Source organism: Megascapheus bottae, chromosome 8, assembly GCF_031878675.1.
Source record: "Megascapheus bottae isolate mThoBot1 chromosome 8, mThoBot2.hap1, whole genome shotgun sequence".
Classification (NCBI taxonomy): domain Eukaryota; kingdom Metazoa; phylum Chordata; class Mammalia; order Rodentia; family Geomyidae; genus Megascapheus; species Megascapheus bottae.
The window spans coordinates 24538217-24566178 of NC_143516.1; the positions used below are offsets into that span (position 1 = coordinate 24538217).

Below are 27962 nucleotides of genomic sequence, written 5' to 3' on the forward strand. Positions count from 1 at the left end.
CAAAAGTTCAATAGGTCATGTGGCAGGTACATGTATCAGTACAGTTAATCCTCACAAAAACACCTAGTGTAGGTACTATCATCTCTACCTGACAGATGTGGAAAGGCAAGTAGAAAATCAGAAGTCCTGGGCCGGGAGTTTGGCCTAGTGGTAGAGTGCGTGTCTAGCATGCAAGAAGACCCAGGTTCAATTTGAAGACCCAGGTTCAATTCCTTGGTACCACACACATAGAAAAAAAGCTGGAAGTGGTGCTGAGGCTCAAGTGGTAGAGCTCTAGCCTTGAGAAAGTCCAAAGACAGTGCTCAGGCCCTGAGCTCAAGCCCAGGACTGGCAAAAAAAGAAAAGAAAAGAAAAGAAAACCAGAAATCCTATGGCCTGGAAGTAGAGCATGGGCCCTGGGGCCACTCTGTCAGCATTACAGGGATATATTACTCTCTCACTCAGGACCCTGCATGGCTTCCATTCCCCGCACTGCAGCGGAAGGACAACTAGGAGAAAGGACACTAGTTGCCACAGTCTGTGTCTGATTGTCTGGGTGCTGATTTAGCAGAGGATTGGCATCTGAGAACTCCATTGTCTTAAGGGATTCTACTCAGTAATAAAAGGCATGGCATTAATTAGCTGTGTTCCCAAACTAGAGTCCCTTTATTTGAGACATTGTATATCATCCTTAAACATTTCCTCTTGGCACCCCCTGAGCTAGATACACCGGGCTGTGCATGACCCATAGGTTCTCTATTTTACAGATATGGCACTACATTGAGTGTGGTATGTGTCTTGTCTCACATCACTTAATTGTCTCACTCCAAATCCACTGTGTTCCAAATGTTTAAAAATATTTTTCTTGGGATAGAGGTGATGTAAGTATGGCATATAGTTATATAAGTCATGCAATAAGTTAAATTTTATTTAATGTACATTGCACACATCTGATTTGTGCTGTTGAAACTACTGATGATGAATACCAGGTAAAGCTGAGGTTAAAACTATTATCATTACTCAGTATCCCAGACTAGAATCGAATCCTAGTTCTATCAGTAATTGTGCATCACTTCTGGATAGCAGTAAATGTCAGGTGAAAAATGAGGATATTAGATTAGAAGCCTGTTTCTGGTCTGGCGTTCAGGGTTTGTTTGGTTTTTGGGTTTTTTGGTCTGTTTAAATCCTGGATTGGGTTTGAGAATTTAGCAGAACAGTCTCCTGTGTGCTGCCACTAGATGGTGCATGAGAACAAAAGAGATGGGAGACATTTATAGAATACATGTAACTATAACTGTTATCTCAAATTGTGATAGAATTTATTTTCTAAGGTGGATCATTGATGATTTCAGACTGCCAGTTGCTAATGTAAGGAACATATGAGCTTATATTTTGCCAATATAAAATTCTACATCATCTCCAATTTGGAATCTTAAGTTTGATAACTCTATACAGAAAGTCAATTCTTTGTTTGGCAGCACATGAAAGATACATATTTACTGGCAACATTTTTATCAAATGATTTTGGGCCTAGCTACATCAAAATTAAGGTAAATTGACTATATGAAAAAGATGTCAGAGTCAAGGAATATTCTTATAAACTTCATAAAATGAATCCCCATGCTTTTTGGATGAAAATAATATATGTTATCAGGAACAGGGCTTTTGTCATTACACAAAGCACAATGGATGTTGCTGGAAGGCAACAATCTCCAGTACTTCAAAAAGTATAGGGAAAAACAATATTCATTTATTTACTAGAGGTCTGGTTTTGGTCATGAAACTTGTAGACTTAGGGCTCTGTTAAATCTATTTGTACTTCAACCATTTTTTTAAAACTTTCTTCTTAGTTAATGACTTCCATTTGACAATGGTGGGTGGAGGGGAGGTAAAAGGTAGCAGAAGCAAGTCAGAAACTCAAGAGAAAATATTATACTGGTGGAGTCAAAGAATGAAATATTCAGATCAGATGATTTAGTGAGACCTAAGTGAGTATAATTCTACTTCATTTTATGAATGTCTCCAAAGGCAGAAATATAGTGGTAGTCATGGCAAGGATTAGTTTAAACCTTGTTGCTTCAAACAAGCAAAAAGTACATTTACAAACAGCTTCCCAGGAGAGAAGAAAACCAGCACTGTGGAGGAAAATTCTGAGGACTTCATTCTTCTAGACAATCACACAAACCATTAAAGACCAAGCACTGGGAGTAAAACTGAGTCAGTTGTTCTTACATTTTTTGTCTGTTAATTTCTTGACTATTTACACAATTTGTGATTAACATTTGCTAAGGTTCATGTCTGATATTCAATTTGATTGTCTCATGTACTCCCTGAGGGAAAAGCTTTGATTATTGTCCCATTTTTAGGGTAAAAACACTGAGGCTTATTTGAGGTCAACTAATAAGCTCAGAAGCTATGGTTGCTAAACAGAGGAAATAATTCTGATTCTCTTTTATTTTAATTTTTTTTTTTGCTGGTCCTGGGACTTGAATTTAGGGCCTGGGCACTGTCCTTGAGCCTCTCTGTAGTCAAGGTTAACACTCTACTACTTGAGCCACAGCACCACTTCCGGCTTTTCTGAGTGGTTTATTAGAGATGACAGTCTCACAGGGACTTTTCTGCCCAGGCTGGCTTCAAGCCATGATGCTCAGATCTCAGATCTCAGCCCTCATGAGTAGCTAGAATTACAGGCATGAGGCACCAGAGCATGGCTAAGAGTTCTGATTCTTAAGGCCCAGGTTTGAACCACATTTGTTTGATCTTGAAATACATGACATTTGAAAACCAGAATTGAAATGTTCTTTAGCTTTTTTTTTTTTCTTTTCTTTTCCTTTTTTTTGGTCAATCATGGGGCTTCAACTCTGGGTCTGGGCATTGTTCCTGAGCTCTTCAGCTCAAGGCTAGCGCTCTACCACTTGAGCTACAGAGCCACTTAAAGTTTTCTAGTGGTTAATTGGAGATAAGAATCTCACATACTTAAGTGCCTAGGCTGGTTTTGAACCTCAAAACTCAAGCCTCCTGAGTAGCCAGGATTACAGACATGAGCCACCAGTGCCCAGCTTGTTTTTTAGCTTTTAATATTCAATTTCTTTATCACACTGTACATCTTTTGTCCTTCTCTCCCTGTACCAGTGGCCCAGTGGCATCTGGGTATTATTGATCACCTAGAGAAAAAGAGAGAGCTAGCTATTTCATCTAAATTTTATTATCCCTCACAGACTAGGTAGATAAAGTAGGTTGTTTAATATATAGGGACCACTTTCTTGGGCTTGAATACAGTTCATTTCAAATCATATCCACAATTGTATGTAACTCATATTTTGGAGATGATGAACCTATCTTGATTTCTAGTTTTTAATGTTAGCACAAATACAAAAAAAATTAGGATCAGAAAAATTTAGGGTGAAAAATATGTCTTGTTCCAGCTCCCCCCCTCCCCCAGATCATCTCCTATGACAGTAGACATTCCTTTCTACCTGCCTACTTTGTTTGGAAGAAAGCTGTCCATAAATTACTTCTTTAAAATAATTACTTCTTTCCATTAACTCAGGAGGTGAGTGGGTGAACAATTATTCTGAAATACATTATTTGGACCCCAAGCACAAGGGAGGCCCTGAAATACAGGAGGCAGCACATTTTAATGCTCTCTATATCTTAACTAGCAGGTGAAATCAGGCAAGTCCCTTAACCACACAGCCTCAGAAATCTCATCTGGTTTCTTCCCAGGGAGCCTGATGTACTTTAACACCTTTCCAAGCTTTAACCTCGTGGGGTTCCTGGGGTTCTTTCTATACTTGAAGACAGTGACTGAATTTAGAGCACACAAGTTTTAATCAAAGCCAAAAATTATTTCAAGCCAGTGTTTTAATTAATACTCAAAAATTCTTAAAGTTCCAAAGAAAGCTGATCATGATAGAAAACTGGCTGAGTAATTAATTGCAGATGACTGAAACTATTCTGCCTGCTCCTCTCCCCCTTCAGGAGCACAGAAGTAGGAGAAGCCATAAAAAAAAAAAAATGAGTTCTTCTCCTGCATGCTAAAAAGTGTCTGCAAGGAACTTCTGCTAATCAGGTCCAGTTATATTTATATATGAACTACAAAGATGAACAAGTTCTTGAATTTGTTATAAAGTAGCATCAATGAAACTATATACATTTTCTTGGTCTGAGAATGTAGCTCAGTTTTAGAGAATTTGCCTAGCAGGATCAAACCCAGGACCTCAAACATGCTAGGTAAGTATCAATAATATATAACAGATATGATTTATTCTTGTTTTCTTTTTTTCTGTCAGTTATGGGGCTTGAACTCAGGACTTGGGAGCTGTCACTGAGCTCTTTTGCTCAAGGCTAGCCCATTTTGAGCCACAGATCCACTCCCGGTTTTTGAGTGGTTAATTGGAGATAAGAGTCTGGACTGGCTTTGAACTGCTGTCTCAGATCTCAGTTTATTGAGTAGCTAGGATGACAGGCATGAGCCACAGGCATCTGGCCATATGTAATATACACATAACATATATAGGTTACATGTGGGTTTGTGTAATATATTATATATATACATATATATATATATGTATATATATAATGTGAGTTCACAGCTTGGCTATTAAAAACAGTGCCACAGTTAACATGAATTGCAGTTATTTTCTTTGTGTGTTGGTTTATACTCCTTCAGGTAGATGCCCAAGAGTGTAAATATAACAATGTCCTAAGTTAAGTCTACATTCTATTTTTTTTAATGACTAGCCATAGTGCTTGCACTACTTCAAATTTTTACCAAATTTCTACCAACAATGTATGAAGTCCTTTGCTGCCCCCAAATTCTTATCAGTATTTGTTGTTGTTTATTTTCTGGATAATTGCCATTCTGACTGGAGTGACATGGAATGTCAATATTGCTTGGTTTACATTTCTTTTACAGTGAATGCTGTTGAACATTTGTTCATGTATTTGTGAGCCATTTGTATTTCTGAGAATCAAGTTGTTGCATATTTTTTTTAAGAAAATGATATCATTAACTAAAATAGTAAAATTGCTGGAAAGAAATACTTGGGGACTATAAAGACTATAACAAGTATAAATTTGTCTTTATTGTAAAGAATAAAAAATAGGTGCAAGGAATGGGAGTTGAATGAGCAGACCAGAGACAGTATCATCAGGGGCCTCTTTTGGCATCCAGCAGCAGACAGGCTGGCAGGTAGTCCATGAGAATTAACTCCACAGTGACTTCAGAGAGTCTACACATATAAAGGGAAACATTACAAGTTGATTTTTCACAACTATGCATTGAGATTGGACACTTCCTTCAAGAATGTAGACAATAAACTACAGTAGCATTAGCAAAATGTTTTACCTTACTAGATCACAGATATTTTTTGCATCACACGATAATTAGAAATAGTGTGAAAAGCTACGGTGGATGTTAGAGAGGTTTATCAGAACTTCCATTAGATCCTGTTTCTGAATGTGCTAAGAAAGGAGCCCATGTGTTACAATATTCTTATTTTTTTTTAACATTTTGATAACTGTGTTTTAAAGAAGTTGATCTTATTTTTTTATCATGTTTCTCTCATTCATTTAAAAATCTAATGTTCTGATTTTACCAGAGTGGGAAGGGTACTCAGGGCACAGAGACTGAGAATTCCTGATTGAGAGATAGTTTGGGGTCAAAAGGACAGTGTACTCACAGCCTGTGAATTGCTGTATCTAATGCTCAGAGGTCAGGCGTGGTGGCTTCCGTCTGTAATCCTCGCTACTTAGGAGACTGAGATCTGAGGATCATGGTTCAAAGCTAGCTGGGGTAAAACAAAGCCAACAAAGCCCACAAAGCTGAGAAATTCTAATCTCCAATTAATCTCTAGAAAACTGGAAGTAGGGCTATGGCTCAAGGGTAGGGTGGTAACCTTGAGCTGAAGAGCTCAGGGACAGTGCCCAGGCCAGAGTTCAAGCCTCATGACCCTCCCCACATCAAAAAAAAACAATAATGCTCACAGTAGGCTGGAGTGAAAGGCCGAAGGTCACATTATTAATTTATAATATGAAATAACTATCATGCTGAGTGTTGATGGTATATGCCTGAATTTTAGCTAATAAGGAAGTTGAGCTCTGAGGATTTGGATTCAAAGTCAGCCTGGTTATAAAATTCATATCGGGCCAGGAGTTTGGCCTAGTGGTAGAGTGATTGCCTAGTGTGTACAAAGACCAGGTTCAATTCCTCAGTACCACATACGTAGAAAAAAGCTGGAAGTGGTGCTGAGGCTCAAGTGGTAGAGCTCTAGCCTTGACAAAGTCCAAAGACAGTGCTCAGGCCCTGAGCTCAAGCCCAGGACTGGCAAAAACCAAAACAAAAACTCATATTGCCAGTTAACCCGCAGGAAGTCAAAAGTGGAGATGTGGCTCCAGTGGTAGAGCACCAGTTCTAAAAAGCCAAGTAAATGTACAAGGCCCAAGTTCAAGCCCTAGTACGATCTAGAAATTGACAAGAGAAGAATTGTAAACTTCTCCTTTGCTTCACAATACAGAAAATAAGTATTTGGTATGAAACAACCCTGATAATTATTCTGGAAATAAAAATATAGTTATTTTCTACATATTTTATTGTCTACATGTTTTATTGTCTTTGACAATAAACCAGAAGCAAGAAAGCTAGATGCAAAAGTATCAGGACCTAAACTCTGGGAAGGAGAGATATGTTCAAATATATAGTTATATGTTGGAATAAAGTCTCCCAGTTAAGTAAGTATCCAGTGGGAGAAATTTTCAAAATGACAAGGAAATATTGCTTAGAGATATAGATGAGAAAATAAAGGTAGCAGAAATGAATGACATAAAAAATAAAAAGCACAATAAAGAGCATCTACACTAAATGTGAAGAACTCTAAAGTTATTTCTTTGAAAGGAAAATAAAATGGATAACCTGTGAAAAAATAAGATTTAAATATAAGGCACAAATACCACCATGGAAGAAAACTAGAGATCATTAAAACTCTTTAAATACAGGCATAGGAGAGTAAAGGTATAGCAGTGACTTTATTCCAGCATATCTGAAAATTATAAATGTTTAGTAAGTATACCTTTAAAAAATAGACATAAAACAGTGGAGTCATCTCATAGCTATAGGCTGAATTTGTAATTAAAACGTTTATATGCCAGAAACATCCTTGGCCTTGCTGGCTTCATTATGAATTCCACAGAATACTTTTTAAAAGGTGAGTGTTTTTCAAACTCTTTGAGACGGTGGAAAATAGAGAGGACTTTCAACCTTTTTTTCTTTTTCTTCATAAGACCAGAATAACCTTCATGAAGATTATTGCAAGAAATTGGCTTGATAATTCCTTGCTTTTTTTTTTTCCATTGTAGCTGGAAACAAGTTACAACAAATGTAGTGGCTAAGAAGGGAATGCATTATCTTCCATTTCTCTCCATTAGACGTGTCCCACAGATCTCATGGGGCTGAAATCTATGAGTCTGGAGGGCTGCATTCCTTCCTTGAAGCACTGGAATTCTTGCCTGTTCCAGCTTTGGGAAGCCGCCCACATTCTTTATCTCCTGGCCTTCCATCTTATCTAGTACTGATCACATTGCATCCTTCTGACCTCTTCTTTTACCTCCCCTTTCCACTGCTAAGGGCTCTGGTGATTAGTTATTTGGATACTTTGGATACTCAAGTATCCAAGCATGTCAAGTATCAAGCTTGACCTATTTCATGGGCAGCTAGCTGACAACTTTTATATATTTTTTGTGTGTAAAACATCACATTTACAGGTTCCCAGAAATTAGAATTTGGATTTTCTTTTATTCTGGGGAAGGATACTCTTTTGCCTACTATGGAATATGTTTTTATTTTATTTATGAGGTTAGATACAAAAGTAATTATCAGATTACATAAGGTCATTCTTAGGCCCTGCCTATTAACACCGTGTCTCCATCCTACAGTCTGGACAATCATCTCTTACACTAAAGCTGCTAGAGTAGCTTGGAAGATGTGTGGGTTGTCATGGGAGATGGACCCACAGAGAGGGTCCACTTTCTCCTGTGGTGGGGACTCATGCCCTTATCCTCATCTTCATATGTATAACTGTGAGATTCCTCATGGGTGTTGCAAGGATATAGTGAGATCATGTGTGTAAACCATTTTACCACAGCACCTACCATGTATACTCAGGGTCTGATGCTTTGGAAGGTTGATATTTTGTTCCTGAAGTTCAGCATCCCCCTTTCCTTCTACTTTTCTCTTCTAAGTTTTGGGGATTTCACAGCATCCTACTCACCTCTCCTCACCCTCCCTCCTCTACTCATGTTTTCTCTCTCTCTCTCTCTCTCTCTCTCTCTCTCTCTCTCTCTCTCTCTCTCTCTCTCTCTCTCTCTCTCATGTGTATATGTATGTGTATATAGGTGAATTAAAATTAAATGTAGCTTATTTAGTCCAGGAATAGGGGAGTGGGATGATGTATCTGTCTTCAAGTGATTAGTAGTGATTATAAAACAATTTAAAATAATGAAAATTGTAACTCATGAATTTTTGTGAAATGAACTAAATAGCCATTTTATCTTTTCTCCACTTGCATTTCCTCCTTTTATTCCCTTGATCTTATAAGGGAAGAAAAAAAAAAACCCTCTACATTATTTTGAAGTAGGAAATGGAACCCTATGTACCCTAATGCTCTGAGAAAAAGAATCAAAGAAGAAACATTTGTCAAATTTCTTTGTATCTACCTATTGGTGATTGCTAGTCATGATTTCATGTCTATTTAATTTGGCATAGGTTAATTTTCTGATTTGTCTATCTCTTTTACACAGTGTTGTCAGTGCCATTATTTTGTTTGATTAGTGATAAATGCAAGTCATAACTACCTCTTCTAGTGATAGCAGCTTTAGACAAAAATGTGAAATGCTTATGAAAAGAGCAGTGTTATTGCTTGTAAAACAACCCAGTAAAATGTCATCTAGGAATAATGATTTTTGCATAGGTGTGACATTCACAAGGGTGTTTGCCATAGATTGTAATTCCCACATATTTTTTCCAGTCAACTTGAAAGTCTTAGTTGAGGTTTGAATTTACCTTAGAAGTTGATGACCATTCTAATTTGATAAACCATGTAAATGGAAATTCACAGGCTGCTTCAAAGTGCAAAGCCTCTCTGAAATGGCTAGATAATGACTTCTCACTTACAGAAATGTATCATTCGTTGTCTCAGCCTTCTCTGGAGAGAAGAAGCAGCTTCCAAAATGGAGGAGGAGTTATGGTGTGCTAGGCTAGATCTGAAGTAGCCCACAGCTTACTTGTAACAATCCTACTCCCTTCTTGTTCCTCCCTCAGGTTCTTTTGTCAACAAAGGACCTGGAACTAACCTAGGAAATACATATGTGAATTCTTGTGTTGTGTCGTTATTTTCATTTCCAGGGGCACCATGACAAGGGTAGAGAACTGGATTGGTTAGTGGCTGAAGAATTAGTTCTGTTTCTGTTTTGGCTGGCAGCTTAGCTTTGTGACATCGTTGAAGTCATTGGGCTTTTCAGTTTCTATTCTGTGAAACCAGAACACTTGTACTACTTGAAGACCACAGAGACAATCTTTACAGAGACAAATTTTGAGGTAGGTGCTAAAGAGACCGAGATCTGAGGATGATGGTTCAAAACTAGCCTGGATTACAATAAAATAAAATAAAATAAAATAAAAAGGCAGGAAGTAGAGCTATGGCTCAAGTCTCAAATGGTAGATCACTAGCCTAGCCTTGGGAACAAAAGTTCAAGGACAACAAGGACATAATAAAGCCACTAGCACAACAATGTTCACTGCAGCACTATTTACCATAGCAAAGATATAGATCCAATCCAGATGCCCCTCAGTAGATGATTGGTTCAAGAAGATGTGGTATTTATACACAATGGAATTCTACGCTGCCATTAGAAAGAACGACATCACCCCATGTGTAAGGAAATGGAAAGACTTGGAAAAAATCATATTAAGTGAAGTAAGCAAGACTCAAAAGAATATAGGCTTAATGGTTTCCCTCATTTGTCATAATTAGTATAAACATTGGACTTCTCCTAGCAAAGGATTACAATTGCTAAAAACCTAGATACATAAGGCCATATAGAATGAGGCTAAATGAAAGGACCTCCAGGATATAGAAACAAAAGCCATACAATGTGTAATTGTTGTTCTTAATGTACTATGTTATTTCTCATCTCTTTTGTTGTCCCTTGGTTATTCTCATACCATTACAGTATTTTACCTTCTTATCTGATATATTGTATATATGTTTATTTGTTTATTTGAAATAGTATAGGGAAGGGGGAAAAACAAGATGGGGGGTGGGGAGAAAATGGGGACAAAAACATGAGAAGCGGTATCAATGTTTGTGAAGTAATACACCCTTTGGGGTATATAATGTAACCCTTCTATTAATTACAAAAAAAAAAAAAGTTCAAGGACAGTGCCCAGCCTCTGGTTCAAGCTCCAGGACTGGTACAGAAAAACAAAAAATAAAGAACGTACACATTATGGGGCAAAATACTTGGATTTGCCTGCTAGTTATATCACTTGACAGGTCTATGTAGTACTATGCAAGTTGCTTATCCTCACATCTACAAAAATAAAATCAAGGATATCAGATATTTGTTACCTTCCACAATTATGTGAAAATATATTGTTGTTTAGTTCAGTGACTCAACACAGCTATCTCAAGTATTGGCCTCTGTTATTCCAGTAATGCCTTTCATGACAAAAGGAAACGTGAAAGCCAAGATACTGTAGCGCATGTCTGTGATCTAGGGCTCAGAAGGCTGAGGCAAGGTGGTAGCAAGTTTCAGATGAGCAAAGGGCTGTGAGCTGGAAAGCTTTTTATCTTTGTTTCTGTCCAGCCAAATGGTGAACTCCGTGGACTGGGATGTGGGTGTGTCTCAGCACTAGTACTAAGAACCATAGGACACAAGTGAGTATAGAGGTTTAGAGCGCTTCCTTAATGAAACAAAGAGAAAAAAGAAAACCCAAATGCCTCCCTTTCCTTTGCAATTCTTCTTGTTAAATGACTGGATATTTTAAATTACTTACTAGTATTACTTTAAAAATAAATGCTGTGTATGTGTGCTGGTTCTGAGGCTTGAACTCAAGGCCTGGAAGCTGCCCCTGACCTTTTGTTGCTCATGGCTAAAACTCTAGCACTTGAACCAGAGCTCTATTTCCAGGTGTTTTGTTTTGTTTTGTTTTTGGTTAATGGGAGCTTTATCTTGTGTGATTGTTGTTCTAAATGTATTATGTTATTTCTCTTCTCTTTTGTTGCCCTTTGGTTAATCTCATATTGTTATTGTATCTGACTTCGTTACCTGGTATATTGTATATACATCTATTTGTTTATTTGAAATAGGAAAGGGAAGGGTGGAAAACAAGATGATCAGGATGGTGTGAGGGGAGGGAAATGGGGGCAAAAACATGAGAGGGGTATCAATGTATGAGAAGTAATGCACCTACTACCTGGCGAATGTAACTGTAACCCCTCTACACATTACCCTGACCTAAAAATAAAATAAAAAAAAAAGAATCTCAGGGACTTTCCTGCTTTGGCTGGCTTTGGGCTCTGAGGACTGCAATCCTCAAATCTCAGCCCTAAATGACTAGGATTAGAGGCTGGTTTCAATTTTATTCTTCCTTTTTGCTTTTCTTTCTTGTTTTAGAATGCTTTTGTTGATGGCCATTCTACCCTACATTTACCAACTCATTGTTAATGGCTCCCCCTACCAGTTAGAAAATATGTCTGCATCCCCCGTGAGAAGCTATTAAGTACAGTGACTTGATAAAATGTGCTCTGCTATAAAGTCTCAGTACTGTAAAGTGCAGTATTTTCTGTAGAGTATGTTACTCGGCATTCCCACAGAGAATAATCATGGGTAAAGGAAGGGGATGATTTGATGGTGAAGAAAAGTTATGCCTTAGCCAATGCTATACTTAAATTTATTGTCATGTTTGGGTAGTTTGAGCAAAAGCCAGTTACTCATTTTTCCCTTCTTCAAAATGGTGGCATGTCACCTGGTTTAGAGCTGATTTAATGCCAAAATATGTATGAAACAAGCCACATAGTGTGCCTGGCATGCAAGGGACATATTAAATATTCCTTCCTTCCCTTCAGAAAGCAGCCCACTATCCTTTACATTCACTTTGTTAATGATCCTGATTTCATTTGTTTATTGTCATTCTGAGTTACCAGGTAGGCTTTGCTTTTTTTTTTCTGCAGAGGGAAGATTTTTTTTTTTGTCTTTTAGCCAGCAGGTGGCAACCCAATTAAAGCTAAAAGTTCACCTCATTATAATCCCAGGTAAAAACATTTGCTTTTTGCATACTAATGCTTGATGGAAATGACAAGTGAATGAAAAACATTTGGAAAGGAACTGGAGTTGCCCGACAGAGGCATTTTGAATAGGAGGCCTCTGCTGGAGAAGATTGATTTTCCTGGGGCTGCTTTTGATTTCAGTACCTGCATATCACTGTCACCTGTCTTCTGAGAGGCTTGTCAGGAATCATCCAGATTTATGCAACATTGTGTTTAAAATAATGAATCTATTCACTTGATTTGGCAGTTTAAAAAGCAGCGTAAAAAGTGAACTCATTAGTTGATAAAATACAATGGTTATAAAAATACCATTTCATTTTCAATCCATTTTTATGATTTGGGTTTTTGTTTTTTTAATTCATGTTGTCATGAGTTGACTCCCCCCGCCCCCCCTCCCCCCTGGCACTGGCTTTCGCCTTTTGATACTTTCCATGGTTTAGGTATATTTTTAGGGTGGTTTGTTTGTTTTTTCCCCCATACATTCTTTTTTTTTGACAGTGGTGAGGTTTGAACTCTGGGCCTGGGCACTGTCCCCAAGCTCTTCAGCTCAAAGCTAGTGCACTACTACGTTGAGCCATAGTATCACTTATGTGTATTTTTAAATAAAGTATATCTTTGATGCAGAGCTTTAAAAAGTGGTGTAAATAAGGTAGAACCCTTTTTAATTTGTTTGTTTGCTGGTCCTGGGGCTTGAACTCAGGGCCTGGGCTCTGTCCCTGAGTCTCTCTGTGTTCAAGGCTAGCACTCTACCACTTGATTCACAGATCCACTTCTAATCTTTTCTGTTTATATGGTACCCAGGGCTTCATGCATGCCAGGCAAGCATTTTACAACTAAGCCACATTCCCAGCCCCTAGTAGAACTCTTTGCAAACTCTTTTAGCCATAGTTTCTTTTACCTAAGATAATGGTCATGTCATCTGTTGTTGTAAGGGTGAAAGTAGGTTGCCTATGAAAAACTTAGGACAGCAAGCAAGCCTAAATATTGAATGCCTTTAGCGGATTTCTTTTACACTTTCAGAATCACCAGTCAAAAGGGGTTTGGAAGCCCAGGTGATCTAATCTTTTGCTAGTGGAGGGGTAGAAAGATTAACTTGCCCAAAGTTACAGAGCTAATTTCTCATCCCAACCCTCCTGCATTCCACATTAGGTCTGATTGGAGTTGGATGGTAGCATGCCTGGCAGTGAGAGACCCCTGTGTCTGGGACTGTAAGCCAGCATGGTCAGCATGACTGTTGTGGCCAGCCACTGGATGACTGCATTTAGAAGTGACAAGGCCTACTTATGGTCACATGAACATGCCACTGATATTCTTTGGGATAAAATCAACCCTGAACAGAAAAGATAAGCCCCTATCGCTATCTTTTTCACTCAAAGCATGACTCTTCTAGGTCATCTTTCTCCCAATGAGAGCACCATTTGCCAATTAGCCAATGTAAGTAAGGAGAATTAATAAGTACTGTCACTGGCCAGGTTCCAGGGAAAAGAAGCATTGACAGCCACTTGTTAAAGCCGTTGAGCTACAGCTCCTTTAGTGATTTGCAAAACCTTTAAAGGAAGAAGACCAAAGGAGCAAACAAAGGAGCACACATTTTCCCTTTAGCTTACTATCTCTGGTTGCCCAGTGTCTATCGAGATAAAGGTTGATTTGGAACTGAATCTTTTTTTTTTAACTAGTCCTGGGACTTGAACTCAGGACCTGAGAATGTCCTTGGACTTTCTCAAGACTAGAGCTCTACCACTTGAGTCATAGCACTACCTCCAGCTTTTTTCTATGTATGTGATACCAAGAAATCGAATCCAGGTCTCTGTGCATGCTAGGCAAGCACTCTACCACTGGGCTAACCTCCCAGCCCTGGAACTGATTCTTTAAATCAGTTGATAACCCTTGCAATTTCTCCACAAGCTACCAATGCGTGGAGTTTGAGCTACCATAGCACCAGAGACATTTGACCACACATTTATAAATATATCATATTCTCATCATATTGAAACGAAAAGGAGCGTGGAAGTTGCTGAATGCAGTTGTGACTTGGCTTGCCAGTCAGCAGGATATCATTGGATCACTGAGCCCAGTAGCTTCCATTTTCCATTTGTGCCGTTACTTTAAGCAAAGAAAGCACTTAGGACTTTTCAATTCTATTTGAAAGTACTCCACACCTAAGATAGTGGTTCCAAGCTGGAAACAAGGAGCTTATGAACTTGCCCATTTCTGAGTCATCTTTTTCCACTGAGGGATCTCCTTGACTCAAGCCTTTGTTTAAACTCTTAAGAATTGAATTTTCATGATTTCTGTGACCAGTGCCACAGGGAATAATGAAAACTCAATCTGAACCCCAAGGGAACAATTTACATTTAAGTAGAAGAGATTTGGGTGAGTAGCCTAGCAGGGCCCTCTAGAGATACCAACTCTTATGAAGTGGATACCTGCCTCTGACCCTAGCTAAACCTGAGCAAAAGAAGATCCAGGTTACAAGTGTCTTTCTAGATCAGGTACCTGAGGCAAGAATGAATAAAGGCTGTTTCTGGCCCTGGAATAATTTCAAGTAGCTCAGTTAATAACGTCTCTAATGCCTAGGATTTCTAAAGCAAAGGTCTTCTAAAATTAGATACTTGTAATTTATAATTAGGTTTAATTATAGTTGTTGATTAGTGATGAAAGTGGTAATTTAGTGCTGTGCCGTAGAGTATTACAGACTTTTCGTCCTTCTCTTGATGTGTTTTATCATGAATTCTGAAGCTCAGGAAGGCAAAGACAGGTAGTGACTACTGACAAATTAGTTCTAATGCAGTTATAGATAGCAGTTATGGTTTCCTTAGGAAAAGAAGACAAGCAAATAGAATGAAAAGGATTATCTTTCTTATTTCAGAATACACAGTTGGCATTACTTCTGCTTCTTACATGATGCAGAAACATATTCACAATGACCAATTTGATTCAGCAGCTCAACTTACCATAAGTGTCTAATGTTTACCTTATTAGCTGGACATCTCAGCTGAGCTTGCAGAAGGCTTTGTCTCTCTATTACATTGATTTCAAGGTCAGACTAACCTTTCTACCTTCTTTTGTGGGGAAGCAGGACTCTTGAAGTCTTTACGCCAGTGGCATTTACACCGAGAACCAGTAAGATTAAGGGACTAGGTAGGGAATATTATATTGAGGGTAGATATTCAGATTTTTCTTGTCAAAAGGAATGCACAAACCTATAGAGGCTGTGTGCATGGAGAGGTGATGAGGTTATGAGAAACATAATGACTTTAGTACAGGAAGGTTGGTAGGATTCAGGAAGGACCAGATGGATTCCAAGGGAACATGGTAGAGATGAAATGGTTACAAATCAAAGTGCTGTTCATACTTCCATAGATGGACCTTTCTAGAAGATTTCTGTGAGATCGAAGTTGATTTTCATTTTTTAAAAAATATTAAGCTATGTATGTAAGTTAGACTTGTTTTAAATACTTAGAAGAGCAGCTTCAGTTCCTCGCTCCCTCCCTTGTCTGGCTGTAGTGGGACGGGGTGCTGAGAATGGACAGCAGATCAGTAGGCAAATGCTTTCCTGCAATATTTGACTTGGACCCAAGGTGAATGAGTTACTGGGGCCAAGTTTTATCTTAGTTTAGGAGTGGGTCACCTTTGGAAGAATCCTTTCATGGATCTTCTTAGTATAAGAAGTTTCTGTTGGGTAGGGCTGGAAGTTTGGTCTGGTGGTAGAGTGCTTTCCTAGCATGCACGAAACCCAGGTTCAATTCCTCGGCACCATATACATAGTAAAAGCTGGAAGTGGTGCTGTGGCTCAAGTGGTAGAGCTCTAGCCTTGAGAAAGCCCGAGGACAGTTCTCTCTTGAAAAAAGCTAAGGAACAGTGCTGAGGTCCTGATTTCAAGCCCCAGTACCAGAATGCACAGACACAAAATTTCCAGCAGTAAAAATTTTAACATATAACTCTGTGACCGATACACAGCTTAATATTTCCCTTACAAAGGTTAAGACTGGGAATGCATGAAGCACTTGTTTGATCAAAGTATAGATCCATGGCAAATTAGAATGAAGGTATTAAATCTAAAGTATGCAGACTTCCTGTCTACCTATTAAACCGAAAGATTCAAGAGTGTGTCAACTGCTTTGGTTGCTTTAAGTTGTATTCTGAGGTTTCATGAATGATGTTGCAATGGTCAAACAATGTAACACAACACAACCTTGCTGGAAACAGAAGTTCCTAATTACAGAGGAGAGGAACTGCCCTTTCTGAATAAATGTCAGGAGTGAAAATATCATAGGATCAATATAGAGTCAGGATATGTGGGTTTAAATCCAAGCAGTGCTGGTTCTACTTCTTGTACATTGCCTCAACTTTCTGGCTAAATTTTCAGTTTCTTAATCTGGCAAACAATATAAAGACGAAGATGAATTAAAGTAACAGAAGTGAAATAATAACATAAAAGTGGCATCTGAATGAATGTATTTTCCAAGTGAGAAAATGTAAGAAAGAGGGCTCACTAACTAGCCTTTTGTAAGGGAGTTATTTCATATTTTTTAACCAGTGTTGTATTGTCAGTGGTTAGTACTAGTAGATGTTATAGCAGATGAATTTGCTTAGTGAATACATTGATACATGGCCAGGGAACAAGTCAAGCAGGGCAATAAATGAATGACTTGGTGCTATTTATGCTATGGATAATATTTTAGGACTAACATGGAAATATAGGGCCAGTCTAGGAGATGAAGAATTAAGAGAAAGTTCTGCAGTTATCCAGAGGTAGTTAAAGACTTTTCTTCTCTTGTTCAAAGTTTGTTGAATCAGTTAATGGGACAAGTAAATGGCTTTGATGTTCAAAAGTGACCAAGAGTTAGTTCTAGTAATACAACACTTGGTCTATACAGGGTCTGGGTTTGATTTCTAATATAATTAAATAAATAAGTAGACAAATACAAAAAGTAGGCAAGTGCAAAAGTAGATCCTTGAAAGGAAGTAGAGCAGCCCTTGTCAAGGGATACAGGTATATGAAGGATGCCACAGGCCTCCTTGTGGGTCCCTAGAAAACAGTTGTCCAGCAGGACTGGTCCTAGCAGGATTGATTTAATAAAAATGTCCATGTAAGTCAGCCAAACAGCATGTCCAGAAAGCCCAGCAGCAAGCCAGAGAGCATACAAGGTAGAGGAGATGACGTGACATGCAACATCTACAGGAAACCAGGCCTGGGCACTATCCAACTGCAAAGACTTCTGTGCTACTTTGAGAAGCAGTAAGAACTTTAAAGAGCAAACAGGGGTGGGTTTTATATTAAATTGGTTGTTTTACTCTGGAAGTCAGTTCTTGGTGTAAACAATAGAAAGAGAGATTCTTAAATATTTGTAACTAACTTGACCTACTCGAGTTGATTCTGAGAAAGTGGAACCTCCAGGATTTAGGTCTTTCTTTTTAAAGAAAATTTTATTGTAATGTATACAGGGGTTGCAGTTATATTCTCCAGATAGTAGGTACATGACTTCTCACACATTGATACCCCTTCTCATGTTTTTGTCCCCGTTTTCCTCCCCCACCCCCTCCAATCATTTTGTTTTCCCTTCATCCCTTTTCTATTTCAAATAAACAAATTAACGTATATACACTATGCCAGGTAACAAAGTCAGATATTGTAACAATATGAGATTAACTAAAGGGCAACAAGACGTTATATCTTTCTTACGGCTGAATTCTTCTGTCCTTATAACCAAAACACTTGATTGCTATTTCTTACCTTGAGGGTCAGGACTGTGTCCAGAGATGTGAAACAACCATATTAATTATCAGCCAAATAAAAGACTGTCTTTATTAAAGGTATTAAGAACTTAACACACCTTGAAAGAACCAAATTTGTACTTTTTTGGTGATATTTAAAACACTAATTACTTGGTTATTTTATTTCTTTATCTCACAATAGAACATGTATGAAGCTATAGTGAAACATTCCTGGTACCCATAATATCAATGGAAATATTATTTCTTCACCAGTGATTTTCAAGGCAAATGAAAGGTGGCTCTAAGAAAGGGGAGCTGATGTGCTATTATATGTAGATTAGAATAACAGTGAAATCATATATTTTTGGATCAAGGAAATTTGGTTTTGAACCCTGGATCTACTTTATTTTTGTCCATCTTAAATTGTAACAGAGTTTTTTCTGCTGTTAATTTTTGAGTTTCAATATTTTCTATACAATGGGCATAATAGATTGTACACTATGTAGAAAAAATAACAATAAAATAAATAAAAATTATAAGTAGTAGGGTGCTAATAGTTTATGCCTGTACTTCAAGCTACTCAGGAGGCTGAGATCTGAGGATCATGGTTCAAAGCCACCTGGGCAGGAAAAGTTCAGGATACTTTATATCTTCAATTATCCATCATAAAAACCAGAAGTGGATTTGTGGCTCAGTGGTGGAACACTAGCTTTGAATAAAAAAGCTCAGGGACAATGTCTGGCTCCTAAATTCAAGCCCCAGTACTAGCACACATGCACAAAATAATTTTAAAAGGTAATAAAATAAATAAAATTCAGTGAGTATCTTTCTTTTTCTTTTCTTACCCTACCTATCAGTTGATCTGTAGCTTAGAGCAATCTCGTTGGGAGCCTGTCCTTGGCATGGCTTCAGAAAAACATTTAAGGAATGATTAAATGAAGGTAGAGATCTTCCTGAAGTTTCTGATTCAAGGGCAACCCCCAGTGCTCCCTCAGGCCCCTCTCAGTTAACTATTGCCATAGGTGAGAGTTTAGTTACTCTAATGATACTTCTTCTTGGACTGCCAGTGTAATGCTTTTACATAGTCACCCCATAACAATATCATACCCTGCATTCTTTTGAAAATAATATTACCTCTTGCCCTTATTCTGTAAACAAGGATGGGCCTCTATTTAAAGAGGAGGAAAAGGAAGAGGGAAAAGGATGTTATATCACCTGGCCTGGCCTAACATTTTTGAAAACATGTTTTTCTTGTCTCATTGTTCACAGAAAATAAGTTCAAGATAGTGCAAACCAAATATTCAAAAAAATTGTGGCTCAAAAATTGATTTATATCATTCTTTTGTTTGGTTAGAACCATAGTGAGGATGGATTTAAAATGAAAAATAGCAAAAAAAGAAAATCAAAGCTAATACAACCCCTAAGTTATATGAGTTATACAATACTATATATGATATATCACATATATCATATATATCATATATAATACTATATATATTGTGATAGAACAAGTCTATGGCCTTAGACCTTCAGTCCTTAAATTATTCAGGAAAGAATTATGGGTAGGTGGTATAGATACTTTTTATTAAAGAATTTATTAACATTGATTTTTACATCATTTCAAATGTCATGTTTAATAAATAAGTATTCAAGAAGGAAATCTGTATACAATCACTGGAACTTAGGTTTTAGAACATAATTAAAATTAAGCTGATGATTTGTATGTCATAGATACATAAACATAATAAAACATTATGTCTACAGAGTATGTAGCCCATCATAGATTCTTATGTCTATGTGTCTATATTGTGTCATTGCTCTTGTACTATTTGGATCTAATATTTAAAAAATACTTTTAGGCTAGAAATGTGGCCTAGTGGTAGAGTGCTTGCGTAGCATACACAAGGCCCTGGATTTGATTCCTTGTTACCACATAAACAGAAAAGCCAGAAGTGGTGCTGTGGCTCAAGTGGTAGTTTGCTAGCTTTGAGGAAGCTCAAGGACAGTGCCCAGGCCCTGAGTTCAAGCCCTAGGTCTGGCAGTATATATATATATGTGTGTCATTTAAAGGTGATGTGTGGAGTGGTTACAGTTGTATAAGAAATTTCAAGTAGCAGATTTGTTTTTGTCCTAACAGTTTTCCTGACTTTTCCAGGCACATTTATTAACTTGCATCCACAATAATTAAATAACAAGGAAGTACACTCATCTCAGTAATAAAATACCATCAAATTTAAATGAATCTGCTATAGGAAGTCACAGTTAAGTTTCTGAGTGTGCCTACCCTGTTTCCAAACTTATGTACAATCAGAGTGTGGGTATTGGGCAGTTAATTCACTGATGCATCTTAAAGAATTTGCAATCATGTATTATGTCATGTGGGGGATAAGAGAGAAAATATTTGCAAAGGCCTATTAAGTGCCTGAAACTTCATAGAGGCTCAATGTATCCATCTTTCTGATCTCAATTCTTCCTTCACTGTTTCACTTTCCATGCTTTAAAAAGGAATCAGTTTTGAAGTTTAATGAATGAAAGGGACTCTTAAGTGTAGACATTAAGCACCCTTGAGAAATAGGTAACTACCATAGTACTTATTAATAAGGCAGACATCCTTTGAGCAAATAGTTCCTGTGGGGAGGAAAAAGAAGCATTCCTCACTACCTTTAGATAGTTTATCAACAGTTTCTTTATTTTTCTCTTTTCTTTCCTCCCTTCCCACACTGTCCTGGGGCTTGAACTCTGAGCCTGGTCATTGTCTCTGAGTTTCCTTTACTCAAGGCTAGTGCTCTACCACTTGGACTGCAGAGCTACTTCCAGCTTTTTCATAGTAGTTTATTGGAGATAAAAATCTCCTGGACATTCTAGCTGGACTTCTTGCCTTGGCTATCTTCAGATCTCAGACTCCCAAGTAACTAGGATTATAGGTATGAGCCACTGGGGCCTGGCTTGAAAAAAGACTTTTAAAAAAATATTAAAAATGTTTGATGGCCAAAGGCAGTGGTTCCTGCCTGTAATCCTAGCTACTCAGGAGGCTGAGATCTGAGGATCAAGGTTAAAGCCAGCCCGGGCACAAAAGGACCTGAGACTCTTATCTCCAATTAACCTCTAGAAAAGAAGAAGTGGGGCTTGGCTCAAGGGTAGGGTGGTAGCCTTGAGCTGAAGATCAGGAACAGTGCCCAGAGACAGGGGAAAGTTGACCCACACACAAAAAAATGTTTGAGGGTCATTCGGAATTTTTTTTCATACTCCTCTAATACATGAATGTTCTCAATAAATTGCATAGAATAGGCAGGCTCTCTTTTGAAAGGAGTGAAGGAAGTGTCTGCTCACTTAACTTTGTTTTCTCCAAGTAATATACTCATTTCTCCCATCATAACTTTATTTTGATGACCTTTGCAAGGTTAAGACAAATATTATATTTGAGCTGGACAAGCTTACACTAAGGAAAATTCTGATGTACTTTTTTTATTTTCATGACCCAAAATATAGCTCTATGATTTGATTTGTATCCTTGATGATCTACATTGATGAAAAATTTCCAAGAATATGACAACATAAGATTTAAACTTGAAGACCTGGAATGTGAAATTCACATTCTGGGAAAAAAATCAAGACTTTCTGCATAAATGGAAGAAGCAATAAGTATTAACATGTGTGCGAAAACTCTGAGGAAGTCCAAACAGGACTTCCTGCTTTTCTCTCCTGCCAATTTGTGATAAAGGTTATGCTTTATGAATAGAGCTGGTCAGCACTGTGTGAGAGCATTGTAGGTAGGTATACAATGTGATGTGCTAAGAAAGAAAATGCTTGAATGCAGTTCTGCTATATATTATTTTTATTATTAGTCCTTACAGGAATGTGACATATCTATTAATCAACACCTGATTTCACTATTGAAAAAGAAAACATATATCCTTCAAAGTTTGTAAAGAAATACAAAATTATATATATATACGCATGTATACATAGATATTTATTTGCAGGTTCATAGAATACATATTAATTTTTACTTTCTGGATTGAATTTTTTCTCACTCAATTGTAAACAGCCTTTTGAGTTGGATTTTGCTTTCTTTTTTTTTTTAAAGGATTGGGAGTAGGTTCCAAATTTTAAAAAGCTTACAATTTAAAAGCTATTAATAAGCGCTTGACTTAGGTTATAATAAACATTTTTATTAAGCATGGGACTGTTGTCTGACTTTAATGGTTTAGACTTCAAAAATGTATTTTTGTGACAACATGTAGAATCTTCTATATCTATCAGCTATTGTCCCAGCAATAGAAGTTTATAGTTTCTTATACGTTAGAACTCTAAAGAAGCATTTTAGATTAGATATGGATCATTTTTGAGTAGTTTCAACTTACATAATATTCAATACTTTCAAACTTTGAGAAGGCTGAGGTCCATTATAGCAGTATTTTCTGAGCCTTTGGGACAAACTTACTAGCCAAATTATTAAGTAAAGTTACATAAAATATACTTTGTAGGTATTTGAGAGCATAAGGTGCATAAACTATTGTGATATCACTGAAGGTTTTTCCCTCTGTGGTATGATCTAAAACAATAGTTCTTTTCTAGGGTTTCAGTCAGAATTTATTGAGTCTGCTGCATCTTGATTAAAAAGAGATCCATGGGGCCGGGAGTTTGGCCTAGTGGTAGAGTGCTTGCCTAGCATGCACGAAGACCCAGGTTCGATTCCTCGGTACCCCACATACATAGCAAAAAGCTGGAAGTGGTGCTGAGGCTCAAGTGGTAGAGTGCTAGCCTTGAGAAAGTCCAAGAACAGTGCTCAAACCCTGAACTCAAGCCCAGGACTGGCAAAAAAAAAAAAAAAAAAAAAGATCCATATATGGGCTGGGAGTTTGGCCTAGTGGTAGAATGCTTGCCTAGTATGCACAAAGACCCAGGTTCAGGTGGTAGAGTTCTAGCCTTGAGAAAGCCCAAGGACAGTGCTCAGGCCCTAAGCTCAAGGCCCAGGACTGGCAAAAAAAAAAAAAAGATCCATACAGACAATTTCATTCTAATTTGGGGATATTTATTAGTTTCATTGGAAATTCACAGAGAAACAATGTAAAGCTGATGATATAAAGACAGTATATCCAATGAAAAAATAACTTTTATGAAAATTTTGTAGAAAGAGAATATTTTCTTGATCTGATACAAGTTGCTTTATTAAATGATTCAAAGTTAGTAGAGAGAGATAGTCTGGCCACCATAGCAAATAATCAGAAAGACACTAAGTTATATAGTTATATATATATGTAAAAAAATGTGTTTCTTGGTATAGACGGAACATAATATGAATAGAGGTATTTTAGCATATGTATTACAAAAAGTATAGTTCCCATATTTCAAAAATATTCTAAAAACAATGATTATTTCCAGGAAAACTGAAACATATGATGGTCAAACCAGGGTTAATGTCAGTTCTTCCAAAATAAATTTAAATGAAGGTTGTTCCTCTTTTCTACACAATTTATTTTCATTTGGATGGTAACAATGGTGGAATGTTTTGGTTCTCAGAAGTCTATCCTGGCATAGAAAATTAGAGATCTGCTGAGCTGGACTCAAATGGGCCTATGCTAAGCCTGGCCTGTCTCAACTCCTCCAGGACCCTACATTGAAATTTTGTCAAGACAAGAACTACTCTCTCATTTCTGAGTGCAAGGAAGCTTGGCACGTGTTCTGAAATATTTTTCATGAGATTTGGAGTTGTCTCTCCATCCCTCTTCCCAACAAACAATTGCAGCATTCAAATGATGGAATTTAAAATTTTGTCTACTATTTCAGTTTTCAAATGTGGCTGGCTGTGCAAAATAACTCTGCTTCTCTGTATCTTTCAAAATTATAAATTCATTCAACTGAATAAAAGAATTACTATTAAATAAATAAAGCCTGACCTCTAGTAAATCCCTGTTTGAAATTATCTTGAAGGGGATTTCCTTTTCACCTAAAAATGTAGCTTCTCTCTAAAGTATTGTCAAGCATATTTAAACTGGAAAACTAGTCATGCTCTGTGTCAAAAAGCTACTAATGTTTTTCTATTGTCTTTTTTCTTCCATTTTTTTTGTTTTGCTTTGTTTTGAAATAACTATTCACTGTATAACCCATAACCTAGGCTGGCCTTAAACTTATGATTCACCTATCTCAGTCTCCTGAATACTGGGATTACAGGTGTACATCACTGTGTCTAACCCACCTTTTTTTTTTTTTCTTCCTTCCTTCCTTCCTTCCTTCCTTCCTTCCTTCCTTCCTTCCTTCCTTCCTTCTTTCCTTCCTTTCTTCCTTCCCTCCCTTCCTCCCCCCTCCCTCCCTCCTTCCCTCCCTCCCTCTCTCTCTCTTCCTGCCTTTCTTCCTTGTTCTTTTTTTCTGTGTGAGTGTGCATGCTAGTCCTTGGGCTGAACTTAGGGCTTGAATGTACCTTCTGCTCTTACCTCTCCAGTAGATTGTACCTTCTGCCCCTATCTCTCCAATAGATTGGGATTGTAGATATGACTCTGAACAAGACAGCATTCTGATTTTTGTTTCAGCAGAGACTCTTTCTTGTATAATGGCAGAGTGATGATGGGCTCTGGGAATGCTGTATACTTTGCCACACAACTCTCTCTTTAGAAGTTTGGCATAGAAAAAAAGAAACATTTCAAAGTACCAGAAAAATAGCAAATGTGCTTGTATTGCTGTGAAGAAAGTCTCTAAATCCTTAACAGTTGGCTAAATATCTTTGATTTGCTATATAATATGTACCGTGTTAATTATTCCCATTGTTGTTTTCTTTTTCTTTCTTTTTTTTTTTTTGCCAGTCCTGGGCTTGAGCTCAGGGCCTGAGCACTGTTCTTGGACTTTCTCAAGGCTAGAGCTCTACCACTTGAGCCTCAGCACCACTTCCAGCTTTTTTCTATGTATGTGGTACCGAGGAATCGAACCCGGGTCTTCGTGCATGCTAGGCAAGCACTTTAACCACTAGGCCAAACTCCAGGCCCCCCATTGTTGTTTTCATAAACAAAATAGTACCTATTTCAGAAGAGCAGCAATTTTAGTAATTTTTAAGTGTTGATGCTCAATGGTCACAAAAATACAGGTTTAAATGTCCTGGTCCTGCCATATACTAGCTAGGTGACTTCAAATTCCTTTTTTTTTTTTTTTTTTTTGGTAGGTAGTAGGGCTTGAACTCTGGGCCTGGGCATTGCCTCTGAGCTCTTCAGCTTAAGGCTACTACCCTACCCCTGGAACCACAGCACCACTTCTAAATTCCTTAGTTTTTAAAATAAGCAGACATCATAGTAATATATCTCTTAGGGTTGTTGTTGTTCTTGTTTTTACAATTGAGAGAGAGCATGAGGTCCACGTCTGGCAAAAAGTAAGCACTCAGTTACTAGCAATTATTATTTATTGGTAGCAAACTAACTGAACCTCTGACTTCTTTTCTCCTGAGTGTTTACCAAGAAGCATAAATTAGCCTCAGGCTCTAATACTTACACATTACTGCAGGCATGCCTTGCATTTTTTCCCTGGAGGAACAGTTAGGAAAATAGCTTTGATGGCCTGGGGAAGGTAGCTAATAGTAGAAACCTTGCCTAGCATACATGAAGTGCTGGGTTGGATTTTGCAGTACCACATACACAGAAAAAGCCAGGAGTAATGCTGTGACTCAACTGGAAAAGTGCTGGCCTTAAGCTTTGATAATGACACTGATATTCTTAGAACTGTCCAGAGAAAGGGAAGAGGCCCCATTAACTTATTGCCCCTGACAAGGTTATTTCCTTTTTTTTTTTTTTTTTTTTTTTCAGTCCTGGGCTTGAGCTCAAGGCCTGAGCACTATCCTTGGACTTTCTCAAGGCTAGAGCTCTACCACTTGAGCCTCAGCACCATTTCTGGCTTTTTTTTCTATGTATGTGGTACCGAGGAATTGAACCCAGGTCTTCATGCATGGTAGGCAAGCACTCTACCACTAGGCCAAACTCCAGGACTATTTCCCTTTTTTAAAAAAATTATTTTATTGCAATTAATAGAGGGGTTATTGTTATATTCACCAGCTAGAAGGAGCATTTCACACACATTGATACCCCTTCTCATGCTTTTGTCCCCATTTCCCTCCCTCCACCCTCTCCCCTCATCTTGTTTTCCCCCCTTTCCTTTCCTATTTTAAATAAACAAATGAACACATATACAATATAGCAGATTACAAGGTAAAATACTATAACAATATGAGAATAACCAAGGGACAAGAAAGGGATGAGAATTAACAGTGCATTAAGAACAACATTTACTCACTATAGATAGCTCTTGTTTCCATATCCTGGAGGTTCTTTCATTTAGCCTCATCCCATATGGCCTTATGTACATCAATTTTGAGCTATTGTAATCCTCTGCTAGGAGAGTCCAAGTTTTGTACTAACCTGACAAGGTTATTTTCAAGGAGGTATTTAGATTCTAGATAGAGACTTTCTCATTCAGCACAGAATTTGGCCAGTAAGCTTGTGGTCAAGAATAATTCAGAGGCTGAGAGTTTGGCCTAGTGGTAGAGTGTTTGCCTAGCATGCAGGAAGACCCAGGTTCGATTCCTCAGTACCACATACATAGAAAAGCTGGAAGTGGTGCTGTGGCTCAAGCCATAGGGCATTAACCTTGAGGAAAACCCAAGGACAGTGCTAAAGCCCAGAGTTCCAGCCCAGGACTGGCAGAAAAAAGAAAAAAGAAAGCCCATGTTTCGTCCTGGAGTTTGGCCTAGTGGTAGAGTGCTTGCCTAGCATGAACAAAGACCCAGGTTCCATTTCTTGGCACCGCATACATAGAAAAAACTGGAAGTGGTGCTGTGGCTCAAGTGGTAGAGCTTTAGGCTTGAGAAAGCCCAAGGACAGTGCTCAGGCTCTGAGTCCAAGCCCCAGGACTGGCAAAAAAAAAAAAAAGGAATAATTCAGAGAAAGGGGCTGAAAACTATCAGTAAAGAAGAGTTTTTAGAACATTCTTCATTAGACAAAGCTACTTTATAAATCAAATTTTATCATGTAGGAAAAAAACTTATAATTGCTGTGTGTGTGTGTGTGTGTGTGTGTGTGTGTGTGTGTGTGTGTGTCAGTCCTAGGGCTTGAATTTTGGGTCTTGGCATTGTCTCTGAGCTTTTGCGCTTCATGCTAATACTCTACCATTTGAGCCAAGCTCCATTTCCAGATTTTTAGGGTGAATTGGAGAGAATTGAAGACAATTCTCATGGACTTTCCTGCCCTGACTGGCTTTGAATCACATTCCTCAGATCTCAGCCTCCTGAGTAGATAAGATCGCAGGCATGAGTCACCCATGCCTGACTTACAATTGATTCATTCAAGTTTTTATTGCTGTACATTGGATTTAATTTTGCTAATTGAAAGATAACTTCATTGGCTTTGTGGCCCTACTTAGGTTTTACTTCACAGATTTTAAAGGGATTGCATATAGTCTCCTTAGTTTCTTTAAAAATGCAATAGAGTAATTGTGCAAATTTTAATAATTATATCCAGCTGGGTGTGGTAGCTCATGCCTGTAATCCTCGCTAAAGTCCTTGAGACTCTTATCTCCAATTTACCAACAGAAAACCAGAAGTTTCACTGTGGCATAAGTGGTAAAGTGCTAGAGCTAAAGAGCTCAGGAACAGTGCCCAGGCCCAGAGTTCAAGCCCCACACCAAAAAAACAAAAACAAAAAGCAAGCAAAAAAATTATATCAATTTCAGAGTAATTGGTTTTCTTCAAATAAGTTTACAGTACTAAATAGGTTATTGCATCTAACTGTGAAAATAAATTAATAAACTCTTTGATTAACTTTGTAGTATTGAACCTTAGGGAAAAATTCTTTTTCATTGTTTTTGAACACTGTTGTCTGTGTCCTATTCGGTCTCTGGCCTATTTTTAAAAACTTGAGTCCATAAATTACAGCTTCCTTTCCCTTCCTTTGTCATCCAGTACAT

The 27962-nt window shown here is 37.8% G+C and overlaps 1 protein-coding gene across 2 annotated transcripts in view; it reads left to right on the forward strand.

Annotated features, from left to right (window-relative positions):
* Arhgap18 (Rho GTPase activating protein 18) overlaps positions 1-27962 on the forward strand; it is a 178555-nt gene that overhangs the window by 15191 nt on the left and 135402 nt on the right. The window contains exon 1 of one of the 2 annotated variants that reach the window (XM_090338147.1): positions 9505-9571. The exons of the other annotated variant lie outside the window; for it this stretch is intronic. The gene's annotated coding sequence lies outside the window, so the exon portion shown is untranslated. Of the gene's footprint in view, positions 1-9504; positions 9572-27962 lie in introns of those variants that run through there. 2 annotated transcript variants of the gene reach the window in all.